This window comes from Cupressus sempervirens, chromosome 2 (assembly GCF_028749045.1).
Source record: "Cupressus sempervirens isolate cs-2001-9-10 chromosome 2, ASM2874904v1, whole genome shotgun sequence".
NCBI lineage: Eukaryota > Viridiplantae > Streptophyta > Pinopsida > Cupressales > Cupressaceae > Cupressus > Cupressus sempervirens.
In genome coordinates, this window is record NC_143119.1 from 771215447 (window position 1) to 771236299 (window position 20853).

The window sequence follows — 20853 nt, forward strand, 5'->3', positions numbered from 1 at the left end:
AGGTTTCATGTAGAGTCTAAAGAATTTGGTAGGTGTTTTTCTATCATTGCCCTTGAAACCCTCAAAATAAGGGTTTTATGAAACCGTGATGTATGGACATCATGGAGGCTTGAAACCAAGAAAATATTCAAGCCCCAGTCAATGTAGAACAATGACTAACAAATAATTATAGGTATTTTAAAGGAAAATTTCAAGTTATTTCAAGTTTCTTGTTTATAGGAGGGCTAATAGGGGCTACAAGAACAAATAGAGCAATTTGGAGTTGTGGGTGAGCTAGACCTATCAAGATGATGTAGAATGACATAAGATGTGACAATGACCTTAGAAGGAAGGTGAAAAATTGATCTTGACCCTCTAATGTAATTTAGTGGAGTTTTGGCCTATTAACCTAAAAGATGCACAGTTAGGGTTTTGGAGTTAACAGGAGTAGAAACTAAACTGATTGGTGAGTTTCTTAGAGAAAGGGGATTAGGAGGGATTCCTCTAGGTTGGGGTTAGAGAAGTGAATCTAATTAGGATAAGAATTATCCTTGATAGAGCAAGACAATATCTAAGTGAAGAAACTCCCCATCAAATAGTACAATCCTTAATATCATCAAATTCAGGATAACTTAGGGTTGCTACTAGTTCAAGCATCATTTAGTTGTGCTCCTGCTTCTCTTTCATTTGTTCAACTATCATAGGTCTAGATACCTCAATGTATTCATTTTCTAGGTAGTATGATGTGGAATCCTCAATACCAAATAAGAGTAATCTCATCAGTCTTTGCCATGCTAGGAAGTTCTCCTTGTTTAGCTTGGGTATCTCTCTCTTGTACATCTTGATCTTTAGTTATAAGTCCCTTCAAAATTTCCTTACAAGAACCAAAAATCTGATACCAATTGTTAGAATTATTTAGAGTAACTGAGATGGGGGGGGGGGGCATGGTGGGAGGGGTGAACTAGTTATCCTCAAGTCCATATACACTAATTCAAATCTTAATAGTTTCAACCAACTTAATCAATATCATTAAATTGTTTGTCTCAGATTGGTTTTGAAAATTGAGTGTCAACACACTTAACCAATTCTCAAGATGATGTCGAGTATAATACAGATGCCAAGCTATAGTATGTGTTGAGCCAGAGATTCAATAGGTTCCGAGCAAGATTCAAATGCTGAGTGATAAGTGATGCCGAGTCACTATAGATGCCAAGTGACTATAGGCACCGAGAAAAGTATAGATGTTGAGTGAAATAGAGTTACTATAGGAGTTAAGTGAAACAAAATTCCTATATGTGTCAAACATCAGCAAGTAATAAGTGCTGAGTAATATAGAATCAACATACGAGTTTGTGCCTTCACAGGCTAAGATGTAAACCATTTTTGAAGCCGACTTAAGATGAATCTCGAAGGATCTTGAAGATAAGATTGAATGTTTTGCATTTCCTATGTAATTAGCATGCAGTCAATCAAAAAATGGAGAAGGCATGCAACCAATAAGAAAAGTCAAAGAATTGAGTGGGAAATGAAGAATGAATATGGATCGTAGATTCATACCTAATCCTAAGTCTTCGAAGCTTTTAAAAGAAGGACAAAACCCCATTGTGTATGCGCATGTGAGAAGTGTATGGGTGAATTATAGAGAAGTGCAGAGGGGTGTAAAGACTTAGACAGAGAAGAACAACATTGTAGAACTTAGTTCATCAAGAACAAAGTATTAGAATTTCAAGAAGAGACATATCAGATCAAGCAAGGATTAGAATAGATATAGTAGAACAAGGATTTGGAATCAACAATTGAAGATTGCAAGTCATTAGGTCAAGACTTTCTAATAATTTTTAGCCATTGTATTAGGAATGAAAATACTATGAGGATAGGTTGGTTTAGTAGCCATATTGTAAGCCTTTAAACAAGGTGCTAAATCCTTTAATAGGGTAACATTCCAAGTGAATGTTTGTAAATCCTTTAACCAAGTCACTTTTAAGTCTTTAATAGGACAGGCCTTTCATAGGGAAAACCATTGGAAGTGGTCAAAATTTGTAACATTGAACAGTTACATATTGCTGTAGTGATACTTTGTGGGTGTCATCCCCACCCTAGTTTTACCTTCTCATTTTGGAGGGTTTCTAGGTTACCAAATCTTGTGTTATCTATTTTCATGCATGTCTTTGTTTTTCATGTTAAGTAGATATATTAGATGCATGTGAATGATCTCAGCTAAAATGTTTTAAAAAGGGATAAAGTTAGTTACTTTTGATTCAACCCCCCACCCCCTCAGAAGAATATCTTCCTATTTGCAAATTCCAACAATTGGTATCAGAGCCAAGTTCTTTCAAGGAGGAGCCTTAAAACTTGGAGAAAAGATCTAGAAATGGAAGTCTGCAAACTTGGGAAGATCATAGAGAATTAGGCAATTGATATACAACTTGCTCTACACACTTTGGAAGAAGCTAGAGAAGAACTGAGAAAATCCTTAAAGAGAAGAAGAGACATCGCCATAGTTGAGAATGATACACAATACAAGGAGATTGACACCACAACATTGTTTGCAAATGGAGATTCCAAAGAGTTTGATGCATCAACAACAGACCTAATGGAGAAGAATAGAGCTCAAGCAGAAGAGATCAAAACACTCAAGCTTGAACAAGAATCACAACCCATGATGCTTTGTGAGGTGATTGCACATAAGAAAAGAGCCATTGAAGATAAGGGTATGCTAGATGAACACAAGAAAAATCTTGCCAACAAATTAGAAGAAAAGTCAATTGAGCTTGCAAGAATTTCAAACATGCAACTAGATAGTCTGAGCCAGATGATGAATGCACATCATGAATTGAATGTCAAGGACATTGAGATCTCTACACTGAAGATGCAAAATGATCAATTGCAATATGACTTGAAAAGAGAAAAGGAGATTGTAGAGAGCTTCAACAAACCAAATGAGGCCATCAAGTACTTTGAGCAGCTACTGAAATCACCAAGGGCTAGCAATGATACTTCAGGACTAGGATACACCAGCTCTGAAAAAGGAGAGTCATCCAAGATTGCAGAAGAAAGAACTAACAAAGGTAAGAACACTAAACCTACTTGTCATTTTTGTGGTAAAAAAGGACATACCTCTAATGTATGTAGGAGCGAGAATTCCCATCAGCATGACAAACCTAAGAATGTGAATCATTGTCATAAGTGCAACAAGCAAGGATATCAAGCACATGACTGCAGGACTATGACTATCATAACACCAAGATTTTAAGGTCACTGTTAAAATTGTAAGAAGTATGGTCATAGAGATTTTGAGTGCAGATCAAAACCTATGTGGACACCTAATCAACTAGTAAGGGGAAATAATCATGGACATCACTACAATTGGGACTACAACACTAGGTATAACTATAATTATTGTCAGGAATATGGACACATTCCTGAAAATTGCATAAGAACACATTTCAGTGGAAACTATAGCAAATGGCTCAGCCAAACTACATGCTTTAGTTGTTTGAAGACTAGACATATTAGCAGAAATTGCCCAACAAGGTCAAAGGCACCCAAACAAGAGATCAAGAAAGGAAAAGAGAAGGTGGATGTTGAACACATCAGAGGAGAAGTGAATAAGACATGGAAGAAGAAAGATGTGAGTAGCACATCAAATGAAGGGATCACTTCACCTAAAAGGTCAAGTGATCACACTTCATCAAACTAAGTACAAGAAGGCATGTGGAACTAATTTACAAAGCTTTATCATACATCAAATCATAAATAAGAAAATACTAAAAGAGAAGATCAACAAGAATAAAGGTGCAAAGTTAAAACACCAAAATTTCATAAGTGTTGCCGAGTTGCCCTCAAATGCAGAGTAAATTTCTATACATGCCAAGTTGATTGCCAAAAATAGTAGAAGCCAAATAACTAGTTGCAGTCGAGTTGGTAGTGGAAGCTGAGTGAAGAGAAATTTTAGTGGAAGCCGAATGAGGGATACTTCTATGGATGCTGAGTGTTTTGAAAGACAATGGAAGCTGACTAATACAAAAATTCTTAAGAAGCCAAGTGGACAGTGGATGGTGTAGGTGAAGTAGTAGCATTTGCCCTTGGGAGACATGCTTGCAAAATGGAAGCATTGATAAGTCATGTGTATTGTTTGACAGGATGCCTGAACGTAATGTGGTCATCAAAAGCCATGGTTGCTAGATATGCACAAACCGGGCAATGAACATAAGTTGTAGCACATATTATACACTCCATAAAAGAAAACTTGCATTTGGTTAGAACTCTTATTTTGGCCCTCTATAACAAGATAGAGACTATTATTTTACTTTATGATCATAATATGTTTGTCTGTCTTCTTTCATATAAAACTAATTGCCTTATTCTATCATCTTTTATATAACATATACATTCACAGTGATCTAAAATACTCCCTAAAAAATCTAGAAATGAAAATGAAAAGAAGAAAAGATTAAATTAGTTATTGTGTTGTATTTGAGCACTCCTTTAATTCTTCAAACAGACTTCACCTATGTAGACAAGAACATAACCAGGAATTGAAAATAAAAGGAATAAAATCAATTACAAAAATAAGCATAATCAAAATTCAAAATGCAACACACATCATAAATAAGTCAAGGTTAGCTATACTATACAAATAAAGATGTTGACTCACCCATTTTAATTATAATTCCATTTGTTAGCATAGCTTCCTAATATCCCTACTAGACTCATCCTCAACCTATCTTAGAATCCTAGAAACCTTATTCCTTATTAAGAATATTGTTGAAACTTGGACAACATTGTTCTCAAGCTGAAACTGATGTATTATATTGAGGCCTAACACCTCAAAATGCTGGAACACCTTTAATTTTCATGCAAATCTATAACTCATATTTGGCTTGCAAGAGATGAATTATGCATCAATCCCCTATGGACTAATATAATTCACTATTGTCATGCATAATTTCACCTTGATTCAGATCTCCATAAGGCAATGCATTAAATGTGAATCAAATAGTCTACTGTAAAACCTCAACAAAACTAAAATGTGATCAGCACTAAGGTATGCCCTTCCTAATTAAGCATCAATCCCATATAGACTAGTGTAATTCATAATTACCATGCATTATTTGATGTTGATTGATATCTCCTTGAGACAATGCATTAAATTGGAGTGAAACATAGTCTGTCGAAAAACCTTTAACAAGACTTAAAAGTTAAATGTTATCAATAATAAGGTATGCCATTTGTAATGAGCATAGAGCTTTCAGAATTTTACTGGGTGATTGATATCTCCTTGAGATAATGCATTAAATTGGAGTGAGAAATTGTCTGCTGGAAAAATCTTTAACAAGATTAAAATGTGATCACTAGAAACACATTAGTATTTGTTAAACATAATTAAATCAAATGCTTAAGAGAAATTTTCATGAACCATCAGGAATTAAAAAAAGTACAATCCTTTTTATCCCAATTATTGCCATAAATAATGTGTATATGATATCTGCAAAAAGCTTTATTTATAAATGAAGCAACTAGCAATGTGAGATGACAAAATTATACAAATTAAATTCAATTGTATATCTTGGATTAAAGAGTGAAGGGAATTGTTACATTAAGTACCATGGTAGATTCAAAAAGAAAAACAACATCAAACATACCTTTCTTCTTGTGGCATTCTAATGCAAATTGATGGAAAGTTGCACTCCATAAGAAGCTTGTTTAGCTCTGCAGCTTTGTTAACACTCTTCACAAATATCACAACTTGATTGAAGTCTAGTGCATCAAGCATATCATTCAACTTCTGATTCTTCTCCAGCTCGCTCAGTTTGATGTAGTGCTTGAAGAATCTTAAGATATAAATACCAAACACAAAAAAAGAGAGAACACTTTACTATTTTATTAGACATTATTAAACTCAAATAAATTCAATACCTGAACTAAACCATGCAGTGTCAATTTTTCCTCATAGTCAACGTATATCTCCATAGGCTGTGAACAGAAACAAATGTGTGTAACATTAGGTGGTGTGATCACCATCAAGAGACAATAGTGCCACAACAATCCACCTCATATTTGTACCACGAAAAAGAACTAAACATAGCTAGTGCAATTATCATCAAGACTTCTAGAGGTCAAGACATGATTTGTGCCCTTGAAGAATGGTTTATTTAGTTGTAAGGGCATTCAAAGTAAGAAGCTTCTGCATCCCATCCCTTAGACATTTTAACTGCCCTTAATGTGCTCTCATCATACACAAGACTCGAGAAACTACTGTTACAATTGAAATTTGAATTTAAAAAGCCAATCTGTAATTAAGATATATATTTGTTGATTCAAATTCTCTTCATAACCCAACTTCATTAACTTTTATAAGGAGCAAGTGTTTCCTATGAATTCCTACAAATTGGAACTAATTATATGGATGATGTAAAACAAAATATAAAATAATACACTGAGAAATAAGAACATGTGTTGAGCAGGAAAAATTCTAACTTATTCATTCATAAATCTCTGTGAATGGATACATCAGCAGCATAAAATTCTAGATTCCAAGTGGTGAGCAGTTGCATGATGGTAAGACCTAGTCCACATATGCATGAAAAAACATTAAAGCATTATGTGGAGGTGCTTATATTACTTATCCCAACAATGGTAAACAGTACAATTTTGAATTTATATTCACAATGACAACAACTCACAAATACAAATATCATCATGATCATCTTTAGTAGGCATGTGTGAAGCTGTTAAAATTGTTAAGATACATTTAAAATACTTGCACCTTGTATTGAAATTAGTTAATATAAAACCAATAATTTAATTAGAAAACGTTAATATCAAAACCTGAGTCAAAAAATAGGGGATGGAAGAAATTCTTTAACTGCAAAGTGCAACAATTTTGAATGGGATATGTATTCTTTAAATTCTCTAGTCTACCGTGTTACCCTTATCATCATAGTTTACATGAGCATTTTTAGAGATTTGAATATATTTGGATTTCAAAATTTCTTTAGAGCTTCAAAAACCCATAGTTTCAAAATGAGAGAAGAGTTCTGGTTGCAAGCAATATTGAAACATCATATTCTATGCAATGCATTCTAGCATTAAATAGCTTCACACATAACTAAATTCAAAGATTAGATTTGTAGTTTTAATTACATCTTCCAAGTAGGTCGGGAAAGGAAGCTAGTGATTGTTGACACTGATAGATCTGGTTTAGTAAATGGATTTTCATTTTGCATTGATGAGCAAGCATATCGAATCAACTCCCTATATTTTGTTTGTATGGTGAACACTTTATGTTATATGTTGGCAGATTCATTCTTTGACTATACTTCCAAACCAAGAGAATAAAATTATGGCATACAAAATGAACTTACAACAAACTTCGACCCCTTATGCTGCAACATGGAATGAGATATATGACCAACACAAAACATATCAGATGAATGTTCCATATGGACGAACATAAGAGAAATGAGAACATAATCATTCAACCATTTTTCAAACAATTATATAATTACATACTTCATGCAAATCAAACAAATCATGTAATTACATACTTCCTGGTAGCATGCTGCCTGAGAAATATATCCAAAACTCTCAAAGCATCCTGGCATTTGTCAGATAAATCCCCACGTAAAACAGCTTCAAGGAATTTCATTGAGATTTTAGCAGCAAAATTAATCTCCACCTTGAATTTCTCTGCTCGATCATCTCTTCTCATTTTCTTTCTTCTGTTGTCACCAACCCTAGATCCATTGATTGAAAATGGAGAACACTCACAGATTAGACAGAAGAAAGCGTACATGATTAGCATGACAACTCATTATAAATAACAATGTTGCTTCGAAGGAAATAAATACTCCATGATTTGCAAAATACATACAGTCTCAGCATTGCATGAAATGCTTACCTAGTAGCCTCCCCAAGAAAAATAGTAAATTCAGTGTTTTGTTGAGGAAGAGCTCCAATAGTAAACATACTCTTCTCTCCATCATAAGCAAATTCTTTGCCACTCAGCTCCATTTGGTCATAGAAAGTCTTCTCTCCATGCATACAAATGACTAATCATAATCAAGAACATGAATAAGGAGACACATTGAGAAAAATAATAGGACATCAACATTTAGAAAAATCTAAAGAAAATCTAAAATTCTAATGGAAAAGTCCAAGGCCCTTTAAAATTTAACACTTCATTTGAAAAAAGGGATAACAAAGTTCAAGAATACAAAGACTAATCTGTCAAAATTAATTGAATATGAAGTTAAATAAAAGCCACTCAAGAGATTTTTGAAGAAAGCAACTATCTTGGGACTAAAGAAAATATCTCATTCACATCTAAGGCTTGGGAATTTATCATTATCAAATCCTTAAAATAAAAATAAAAATATAACAGTACACTTCATGAATCTATCAATGTCAAATCCTTGCAGACAAAGTACCAATATGACAATACTGAATATTATACTATACACTTCACTCCTTTTCTATCCTTTAATGTTGTTTACTTTTAACAGCAATGATATAGCTCTTTAATTGGAAAAGGCTTATGAAACAAAATGCTTTTAACAACAATGATATAGCTCTTTAATTGGAAAAGGATTATGAAACAAAATGCTTTCAAATTATATTCAAACAATTGGTTTCAGAAAATTAGAAAACCCCAAGTAAAAATTGAAATATATGATTTGTAAGAGATGTCAGATAGAAGTTAAACCCTTGAAATGTCTGCAACTCCTAGTAACAACTCTAGTCTTGGAGACAGTTAAGCATGTTCATTGGTCTTTTTAAATTTGGTTTTGTTGTCACCCCTAGGTGCAAACAACTTCACACTTACCCAGTCATGCTCATAATGGATCTTATGATTCACTTTGATTTAACAAATATCAAGGACATGGACCAGCCCCGGGTTCAACCAGCATGGAAATAATGGTAGTGCATAACCTTAACTACAAGCCTTCTAAGAGAGTATGATGGGCCCAGTGCAGAGATATCGACAAAGATGGAGACAGAGGAAGAAGCAGGACCAATCCGTATATTGAAGCACCACTAGCAATAACGAGGTTTCACCAATTGATGACTTAGGAGAGTTAACATCCCTTTGCTAATCTTGTTATAGTCATAGCAGGGTCTACATCCACTTTCAACACTAGCCCTACCCTCTGCAAAAACCATGTGAAAATTCACAGAAAACCCAAATGAACCCATGTGCGCGCGAAAGAAATAAAGTGAGAAAAGAAACTACTAACATCCCTTCGCTAATCTTGTTATAGCCATAGCAGGTTCTAGATCTGCTTTCAACACCAGCCCTACCCTCTATAAAAACCATGTGAAAATAATAGTTTTCCCATTGATGAGTCAGCTAATTTCATGGCTGCAATGCTCATGGCCTCTGATTCAGCTTGGACTTTGCCAGTTTTATAGAGTATCAATAGCATACCCATGCTATCATATTAATTTCAGCTAGTTGATATGATGGGTGTGCACAACAATAAAAGTACAATATTATCTCAGATTGTAAACTTTGCTAATAAGTCATCCAAACACAGTAACATTTACACCCTTTTGGTGAGGAGAAGAGCTACTTGTAAGGTTATGAGCACAATTTAACATTTGAGATGTCCATCTTCTAATTTATTATATAGGAAGATGTATTAGGCTGTAGCCATTCATCGTTAGCCACAATACTTATCTCAGAATGACCAAGACTTCTGGGGCACTTGTAGGCTAGCAGCTATTTGGCTCTATTACTGGAAACCAAAAATAGGCATGAAATGATGGAAAGAGATGTTAAATTGTTTCTTCAAAAGAAGACATTTTAGCTCCTTTTCTTAAAAAGAAATGAGACAATATTTATGGTAAATTAGAGATGACATTTATTTATCTATTATAGAAATCAACTGGGATAAATGTACTCTATAAGTTAGCGATACAATACAGGTCCAAAATTGTAGGACATAATTGTGTTATGCAATCATAATATATCATACCAGTAATTGCATAGAGTGAAATATTCTATAATAAAATGATGATAAATATAACTCAAGTTTGAAAGCATATAAAATGTAATATATGGGGAAAAAATGAACTAGGAAGTGATTTTCTCGACTCTTCCAAATATCTAATATTATCTATAGGCTTTGGTAGTTGCATCCACCAAGTTAATCAAAGAATGCCCTGATTTGGTGAAAAATGTTAATTAAATAATACCCTAATTTGGTGAAACCTTTGAAAGAAAAGAGGATTAAAATCAGGTAAGCATTTGTGAGCATGAATCAAAATGGTGAAGATCAAGGAGTTTGGTGGGGAATAAAATATCATTTAGTAGAGAGAGATGGACCATTTCAATGAAAGGGAAGAAGATGAAGGAAATTAAAGAGGTCACTGCAAAGATTAGAGAAAATATGCTTGCTGAAAAGGGGTAAGATGATAATCTTTTGAAGTGTTAATTGTGTTACAACTTGATGGAAAGTAAGTGAAATGATCTATTGGAAAAAAGGAAGCACGTTAGATAGAGATTGTGTCAAGATGAAGTCACTGAAAAATAGGACAAGAAGCAAAACAATGTTCATTAGTAATGGGAAGTCCTTGGAGATGGAGATATTTTACTAGAAGGAGATGGCATTAAGGATAGAGGAGACTGCCTTTAAGTATCAATGATAAGAGTAAACAAAAGTAAAGAATAGGCTCAACTATTTAAAGTTCTCATTTTTAATTCTCTCGCAAACAGAAATTGTTGATTTGTGTTCATTATATGAAGCAAGTGGAAGACATTAATTGTATAGTTAAAGAACATAGAGAAAAAATTGAAAGTGAATCGAATCTTTTGAACCATCGAGATGTAGGATAAGTACATAGATGAATATAAACAAGAAAAATACAGTAAGACAGATAGTCAATGAGAGGAAAGAATATTAGAGAAGCTAGAAATGGACATTTTGTAATGGGTGAAAGGATGAAATAGTTATACTGTGCCATTTTCTTAACTTCTTTCCACTCTTCTTTTCTTGCATCTCCTTCTATAGCTATCTTTTCTACCATATTTTCCACTTTCCTTTTCCTAGTACAACTATATAATTGTTCTCTTGCCATACTATACTTCTCTTGGTAGGTACCTCATTTCTCACAAGTAGTATCCCTAGGTGACTCTAGCATCACCTGAGAAAACCCTTCTAGCATCTCTTGTGTCACTTCATAACCCTTATTCTACATGTTGTACTAATTAGTGATAAGTTCCATAGTGCATTTATCAGATACCCAAGATGAATTTGACATATTAGGGAATTTATGTAAGATATGAAAGTATATATACATAATCAATTATCCAAATCTAAATGGATGGATCTTTTCATGTTTGATTACCCTCACATTTTCAAGTAGTGGTTGTCTTGTGATCCTGCACACATCAAAATTTTCCTTTGTCTATAACTATCTTATATGTAGTTTATATGACCATATATACTAACTCGTGTGTCAGGAAAACTGAAACCAGCTCCTGGAAAAGACTTTACTTTTACTCTTGAGCTCCCAACTTCTCAATAGAAAATCTTCTAGTCTTCTTCCACATACAACTTGCAAGAAACAAGAAGGAAGCTAACATTGATCTACTCTTAACTCTTCTACTTCCACATGTTGTGCACTCAATTAGAAGATTTTTGTCAAGAGGTCAATATGTGATTCACAGATGGTTCTTTCTTCTTGTGATGCCATTCTTCCAATGTGATCAAGGATTCCAGTTTAGTAGCCAATTTGTGATACTTCCCACTGACAACTCCTTCAAATATGGTGCAATTTAACAAGGATTAATTGCAAATTCTAGATGTTAAGCTTTAACCTCCACCTAGTTAACACAAAGGAGACCAAGCATGCAAGATCCTTCAGTAAGTGACAATGACATGCAGATAGTGGTTATTCCTACAAGTTGTATGGTCAACATGCAAGTGGTCAACATGTTTCCTCTTTCATTAATCTTTTTTCCCCTGTTGATTAAAATCTTCAATAGAAGATATTCCACTTCCCAAATTCAGTTCCATTTATGAATTTCTCTTCAATAACAGTGAATTTCTTTGTCCGCATCTTTGGATAAAAGAAAACAACCAATTGAAATGCTTTTAGCAAGCAATATCTAGTGATTCAAAGAGGAACAACAATCACTATTTTTTCTTAATTCAAGCATCCTTTTTGATTTATGCTCTGAGACAAAATATTTATCTATTTATTTCATCTCTTATGTATGGCCTGTTAAAGTTGCAAGCTGAGCCCAAACAAAAATGCATGAGAATTACAATGGAAAATTTTACTGCATTACGTAAAAACAAAAGAAGCCGTAACTAAAACAAATGAATATAACCATTTATTTCCAAAAATACTAGACTCTTAAAATATTGCATAGCTGCAAATTATAACACAATAAGTAGCATAAAAACTAGATTTATTCAAAATATCAAACAACCATATGTCATAGATAGACTCCACATTTGAAAATACACTACAACATTCAAATGTAAGAGAGCTAGTGTTCTAAAGAAAAAGTTTCAGAAAAAAAAAAAAATGAAATCCCAAATTTTGAGGAGTCAATAAATTATTAATAAATCAGCGAAATCTTCTAACCTTTGACATGGCTAGATATCTCCACACTATGATTTGGTTATGAGAATAGTCATGCATGCTAACAAGTTCATTGACATTTTTTAGACCAAACAAGATTGCAAACTTGCCAAAATAAGAACATTTTACATTTTATATTCAATATAGATGCATGTTAGCATGACATACAGTTACACACAAAAGCAGCTTAAAGATCTTGTAATTTGCTACATTTTATGATTTATCCAACTCGTAAACCAAGATTATATCATACCTGGTTGCCAGTGTCAATACAATTTAAGTGAGAATTTGTTGCTGTGTTCCAAAAGAGAATACATCTATTAGCTGCCCCACCTCCTGAAGCAAGGAGTCCGTGTTGATGAGGGGACCAAGCAATGGCCTTAACAATAGCTGTATGCTCACTAAACCTTACCATAGGTTGTGTTGACTGTTGATTCCATACCAACAACTGTACAAAAACCCATACATTTAGAATTCATATTTTTGAATCTAAATTTAGATGTTATGAACCCTTAATTATAATATACTATTGTTCAAGCTTTTGTATCACCCCTAATACCATTTTTTTATCACATTTTTCATTTTGTTCATAAGTAGTGAGAGCTTTTAATTGGATGCTATCATGTTGATGAAGATGATTTGACCATATTGAATGAGGGAAAAGAATAATGACACAATGCCATCAACTTCACATTCTAGTCAAGGAATCTCAAAAAGGTTAATTCTATTTTCAAGTTTTGTTTTGTTGATAAATTCTATATTTATGTCCTGTGTTTGTCTTTCTATGCACTACATATGGCATGAAAAAGCAATCACAATTTTTAGCTGATTTCTTAAGAATATTTTGGCATTTTATTATTTTAATACTTTTTTATTTTTATCATGTTTTTCTCCCACACTTTTCTTATAATCACAAGCATAAAAGAGAAAACTGTAACAAATTCAAACAACAGATCAAATTAATGTTATTAATTTATTACATTCCTAAAACAACAAGCAAGCATTATAGGAAATTGGGAATGTGCCAACCTTTTTCTTTGTAAAACTCTAATTGGGTTGCCCTGATTCAATTTCCACCATCAACTGCCAAGTTCTTCACTTGTGATGACAGAGTTTCTCCTTTTTCTTGCTGTTCATTGTTGACCATTGACCAAACTTCTCCTTCATTTTTGTGAGTAGCCCGAAAATTCTTTTCATCCTTAGTCACTAACATAGGCTCTGCACTATCATCTGCCATGATCGAAAAAATCTTCAGATAAGCACTGTGATGAAAAGTTTTTTTTACGTCTCTTATGCTAATATTTTCAATATACTTTAACTATATCCTAAAGATACAAATAGGTAATCCATGATGTATGAAGCTTAGACACTTTGGTGAATAAGTGGGTACAATCTCATTTTGTCCTATTATGTTTGTAAAGGACTAGTTTCAACATTCCAATCTCACAAATTTCTCCAATAATCAACTACAATGCCCAAATATAGGATTTCAATCAAAATGGCTATTGAGCATTTTTCAAGTCATAATTACAATGCAACATATGCAAAGTTCATTGCATGGCCCAAATATTATCTCTTAACGATTTATCTAAGCAATGTTAAGTTCTTATTTGAAACTCTTGAACTGAATGTTCTCTATGCATTCTAACTTCGCACTAAAGTTCCACACTATAAGGAATATAAATAAAATTTTAAAGAAAACTAGACTACAATGGAAAATTTTTACTATTGAACTATACCAAATATATAATGCCATAATAGGTGAGAGCACTTAATTATCAGAATTGATTTGCATTAACAACCTATGACCAAATTGTTGGTGATGTACTGATAAAATGATGCATTTATATGAGAGCTACCCAAGTCCAAATAGGCTAACCCCCTTAAGGTAGCCCATAACTCAGACAACCTATGTCAAAAAAATTGAATATCTTACATATGGGAAAAATCTTGTCAACTTAATAGGGGCAAATTTGATAAGAGGAGAGACAACATTGAACCTAAAATCATAGCAGGAGAGCCCAAAGCCTACCCCATACACCAAGTTGGTCTATCACAAGATCAATACAAACCCTTAAGCTTTAAATAGACTGCAACATCCAGCATTTTCTCTAAATGATAATATCATTATTGAATATAAAATTTCTTAAAAAACCATGGCCCAACAAATAATGAGCCATTATATCAGATGGGCCAGGTTTGGGTTACCATGACCATGAATATCATGTTGAAGGATGTTTCAATCCCTGCTTCCTAAAGATAATATATTGGAACTCCAAGCTAATGCCCCTACTCTGACACGGTGACCCTCCATGGTTCAAACCTTTTTGCACCGAGCAACATCCCAAATCTAAATGGAAGGATCATTAAATGTTTACTACAAAATCTGGACAAATCTTATGATTATCTAGATAGAAACTTGTGAACTTATTCATAAGCAACCACATAATTTTAAAAACTCCAACTCCAACTCCAATCGTGAGCAAGCTAGGATAGAACCAGGGCATAAGTTATTTTTTCTTCTGGTGATGGTGCATCAGGTTTCCAACTCCAACAACATGCAAATGATCTCGCATGTCAAAAAAAACAATAAATAGGAAATTTTTTTGTTTTTTACATCTAAGCCCCGTGTTGGTCAAAATTTTGACCAACACATTTTGACCTACATATGTTGGTCAAAATTTTGACCAACACGGGGCTTAGATGTAAAAAAAGAAAATTTTTCCTTCTACATTCCGACCAACCTAAACTTTTTTAGTTGATGGTCAAAGATTTTGGTAGAAAAATGAGGTCAAATGTAGTATTGGCTACATAAAGATCTAGCTCAAAGTGAGAAGCATTTTGCAACAATGCTTCACACTCAAAAGGAGTTAGCTGTATTGATAGCAGAAGAGGAAAATCTCAAGGCCAAATTGATGAAAATTTAGTCTGCTATCACCCGACACCTTGAAGTACTACATAAGGAAGTGGCCTATGCAGAAAATGTTTTGAAGAAAGATCCAAATATTTCTACCTTAGAAGGCCTAGTACATCTTGCAGCAGAGACAACCATCCAACTCAAATCACTAGAAATTGCCTTAGACAACTTGGATGCTTCTCTGAAGATGATAATGGAGGTAAATAAAACATTTTTGGCTAAATATTCCATTCATTCTTAGGACCCTTTGACATAAGTGTCAAAAAGAGGGAGATATTCATGTAAGGAGGAGATATAAACATTTAGCATATAATAAGAATGAGGGAGTAATATGTTATGTAGATATAGGGGAGATATACCCAAAAGGGAGAGATATAAAATTTTGAATTTTGAGGAGAAATAAGGAGATACAATGAAAAGGCTAAACTGCAAAAAGATGTGTGAAAGGGGGAGAAGACACAAAGCATAAACAAAAAGGGAGAGTACAAATAGACCAAAAATAGGGTACACAAAAACATAGGCAAAGGAATGATAAGGCAAATAATGAAATGCCAACATGAGACAAATTCAACACAAGAGATATTGATTACAGGAATGGCACATTAGCTTAGGGGGAGTTACAAATTTTTGAGGTATATAATCATCTACAAAATCCTATGAGGATAGGTTGGTTTAATAGCCATATTGTAAGCCTTTAAACAAGGTGCTAAATCCTTTAACAGGGTAACATTCCAAGTGAATGTTTATAAATCCTTTAACCAGGTCACTTTTAACAGGGTGTAAAGTCTTTAACAAGACATGCCTTTCACAAGGTTGACCATTGGAAGTGGTCAAACTTTGTAACATTGAACAGTTACATATTTTTGTAGTGATACTTTGTGGGTGTCATCCCCACCCCAGTTTTACCTTCTCATTTTGGAAGGTTTCTAGGTTACCAAATCTTGTGTTATCTATTTTCATGCATGTCTTTGTTTTTCATGTTAAGTAGATATATTAGATGCATGTGAATGATCTCAACTAAATGTTTTAAAAAGGGATAAAGTTAGTTACTTTTGATTCACCCCTCCCTCTTAGAAGAATATCTTCCTATTTGTAAATTCCAAAAAATGGTATTAGAGCCAAGTTCTCTCAAGGAGGAGCCTTACAACTTGGAGAAAAGATCTGGAAATGGAAGTCTACAAACTTGGGAAGATCATAGAGAATTAGGCAATTGATATACAACTTTATCTACACACTTTGGAAGAAGCTAGAGAAGAATTGAGAAAATCCTTAAAGAGAAGAAGAGACATTGCCATAACTGAGAATGATACACAATACAAGGAGATTGAAACCACAAAATTTTTTGCAAGTGGAGATTCTAAAGAGTTTGATGTAGCAATAGCAGACCTAACGGAGAAGAATAGAGCTCAAGAAAAAGAGATCAGAATACTCAAGCTTGAACAAGAATCACAACCCATGATGCTTTGTGAGGTGACTGAACAGAAGAAAAGAACCATTGAAGATAAGGCTATGCTAGAAGAAGACAAGAGAAATCTTGCCAATAGATTGGAAGAAAAGTCAATTGAGATTGCAAGAATTTCAAACATGCAACTAGATAGTCTGAGCTAGATGATGAATGCACATCATGAATTGAATGTTAAGGACATTGAGATCTCTACACTGAAGATGCAAAATGATCAATTGCAATATGACCTGAAAAGAGAAAAGGCGATTATAGAGAGCTTCAACAAACCAAATGAGGCCATCAAGTACTTTGAGCAACTATTGAAATCACCAAGGGCTAGCAATGATACTTCAGGACTAGGATACACTAGCACTGAAAAAGGAGAGTCATCCAAGATTGCAGAAGAAACAAATAACAAAGGTAAGAACACTAAACCTACTTGTCATTTCTATGGTAACAAAGGAAATAAATCTAATGTATGTAGGAGCAAGAATTCCCATCAGCATGACAAACCTAAGAATGTGAATCACTATCATAAGTGCAACAAGCAAGGACATCAAGCACATGACTGCAGGACTAGGACTATCAGAACACCAAGATTTGAAGGTCACTGTTACAATTGCAAGAAGTATGGTCATAGAGCTTTTGAGTGCAGATCAAAACCTGTGTGGACACCTAATGAGCTAGTAAGGGGAAATAATCATGGACATCACTACAATTGGGACTACAACACTAGGTATAACTGTCATTACTATCAAGAATATGGACACATTCCTAAAAATTGCATAAGAACACATTTTAGTGGAAACTACAGTAGATGGCTCAGCCAAACTACATGCTTTAGTTGTTTGAAAACTGGACATATTAGCAAAAATTGCACAACAAGGTCAAAGGCACCCAAACCAGAGATCAAGAAAAGAAAAGAGAAGGTGGATGTTGAAAACATCAGAGGAGAAATGAATAAGACATGGAAGAAGAAAGATGGGAGTAGCACATCAAATGAAGGGATCACTTAACCTAAAAGGTCAAGTGATCGCACTTCATCAAACTAAGTACAAGAAGGCATGTGGAACTGATTTACAAAGCTTTATCATACATCAATTCCTAAATAAACAAGTGTTTAAAGAGAAGATTAGCAAGAATAAAGGTGCAAAGTTAAAACTCCAAAATTTCATAAGTGTTGTTGGGTTGCCCTTAGATGCCGAGTAAATTTCTATGCATGCTGAGTTGATTGCCAAAAATAGTAGAAGCTAAATGACTAGTTGCAGCTGAGTGGGTAGTGGAAGCCAAGTGAAGAGAAATTTTAGTGGAAGCCGAGTGAGGGATACTTTTGTGGATGCCAAATGTTTTGAAAGACAATGGAAGCTGAGTAATGCAGAAATGCTTAAGAAGCCGAGTGGACAGCTATAAACACACTAAGCATTAAATGCATTGAAAATAGGGTATATTATGGCATTTTGAATCATTTTTCTTCATCACGAACAAAGAGACAAGAAAAAGAAGAATGCAGAATGACTTCAAAGTAGAGAATCTAGCATTTGAGCCAATTTCAACAATGATTCAACACAATTTCATCAAAATCAAGGTATTTACATTTGTGTCGAGCTACGCAATTTTTAAATTTCTTCATGATAAAACCCTAGCTAGCACAAATGGCCTCTAGTTCTAGGAAACCACATGAGAAAGAACCATTTGAGCTACAACTAGTGTCAAATGAAGTAAAACAACTAGATTTTTGGCCAATCCTAGAGGTGGCTTACAAAATTAACCTAGTTAGAGCCCTATCTTTTATACTACCTAAGGTAGTTATGGTTCAGGATGTTAGAAGATGTTATAGCTGCAAAATAGGAGCTGAATGACTAGTTGTAGTCGAGTTGGTAGTGGAAGCCGAGTGAAGAGAACTTTCAGTGGAAGTCAAGTGAGGGATATTTCTATGGATGCCAAGTGTTTTCAAAGACAATGGAAACTGAGTAATGTGGAAATTCTTAAGCTAAGTGGACAGTTGTAAATGCACTAAGCATTAAATGCAATGAAAATAGGGTATATTATGACATTTTGAATCATTTTTCTTCATCACGAATGAAGAGAAAAGATAAAGAAGAGTGTAGAATGACTTCAAAGTAGAGAATCCAACATTTGAGCCAATTTCAACAACTATTCAACACAGTTTCATTGAATTCAAGGTATTTACATTTGTGTAGAGCTACACAGTTTTTAAGTTTCTTCGTGATAAAACCCGAGCTAGCACAAATGGCCTCCAATTCTAGGAAACCACATGAGAAAGAACCATTTGAGGTACAACTAGTGTCAAATGAAGTAAAACAACAAAATTTCTGGCCAATCCTAGAGGTGGCTTACAAAAATGACCTAGTTGGAGCCCTATCTGTTATACCCCCTAAGGTTTTTATGGTTCAGGATGTTAGAAGATGTTATAACTACAAAATAGGAGCCATAGGAGATATGGAGATGAGGGAATCATACGAGAGATTGTGTGAGAATAGAGTATTGAGAGAGGAATATCAAATTGTTGAGAAGAAGGGTTTGACATGTGCCCTAGGATTCCCCACAGTTTTCAAATCTGAATAGATCAAGATAGTACTCAACAAGATTCATGATGAAAGTTTATGGTTGGAGGATGGTCTAGTAAAAATTACCAAAAGAATTGTACATAGAGTGATAAGGTATCCAACCCTAGATCAACCAAAGACCCTTAGAAGTGATTCTAAGGAAGTAATTGAGAAGAATACTGGTGCTAAATGGAACAAGAGAGGAATGAAAATAGACACCATCCAAGACCCTCTTGTTGACTTTGCTGTTAGGGTTATTGCACACAAATTCTATCAATCTAGTAGACTTAACAATGTACCATGCATTGCAATGGATGTGGGTTACAAACTAGTGAAGAAGGATCATACTTATGATCTTGCAGAACTGTAATTGCAACAAATCAATGAGAATTTAGCAGCAATAAGGAGAACCAAGGGAGCACAATCCAAGTTTGGTGCAATTTTGATTTGCATATTTTTCTACTTGCAGAATGAATTTCCATCTTTTGGTATATTTCATTGGAAAGAAAATAGGTCCATAATAGCTCAAGTAAATGAATATATAGAGCAAATGGGAGCTAATTTTGAAACTCTAATTACTAGCTATTTTGAAGACTTCAAAAAGACCATGATGCAAAGACTAAGAATACCAGTTTCATTAGTAGAAAAGCATGTAAATGATGTTTTCTTTCTTGTAGATATCGATTACACTTATATACAAGCAACCACACCAAGAGTTAGATGGATAAGACCTCTTGGCTATGAAATAAATATAGATGAGGCATCAATAGCTATAAATTTATTATTAGCTGAGGAAGTAGACAAGAGTGCACCACATTTTGGGATATTTGATGTGGTCAGATCAAAATTTGACATGGAGTTGAAGAAAACTTCCACATGGAAGAAGAAGGATAAACTTGTTAAAAAAATCAAAGCCAAATTTGGTGAGGCCACAATAGAAGGAGAAGAAGAAGATGAAGAAGCTGAGGATGATAAAGAAGAACAAGGACAGGAAACACTTGCTTTGACCCAAGGCATGGGCGAGGATGTAGAAGAAGAGGAAGGTGCCAAGTAGGAAGCACCCAAGGCTGAACCTAAGAAGAGAAAGGCACAGAAACAACCAGTTGCACAACCCAAGGGGAAGAAGAAAGAAACAAAGCCAAGCTTAGCCAAGCCAACTACAAGGGCAGACACAAGGGCAACAACACAAGTGGCTAAGGAATAAGAGAAGCAAAAAGCCACAGAGCAAGGATGGCCCGTAGGACAAAAGAAAAGAAGAAAATATGTTGCACCCCCAGAGTCAGATGAAGAAAAGATAGAATCTGACAATGATCAATTCAGATTGGTAAGATATTCTACCAAGTCTAAAT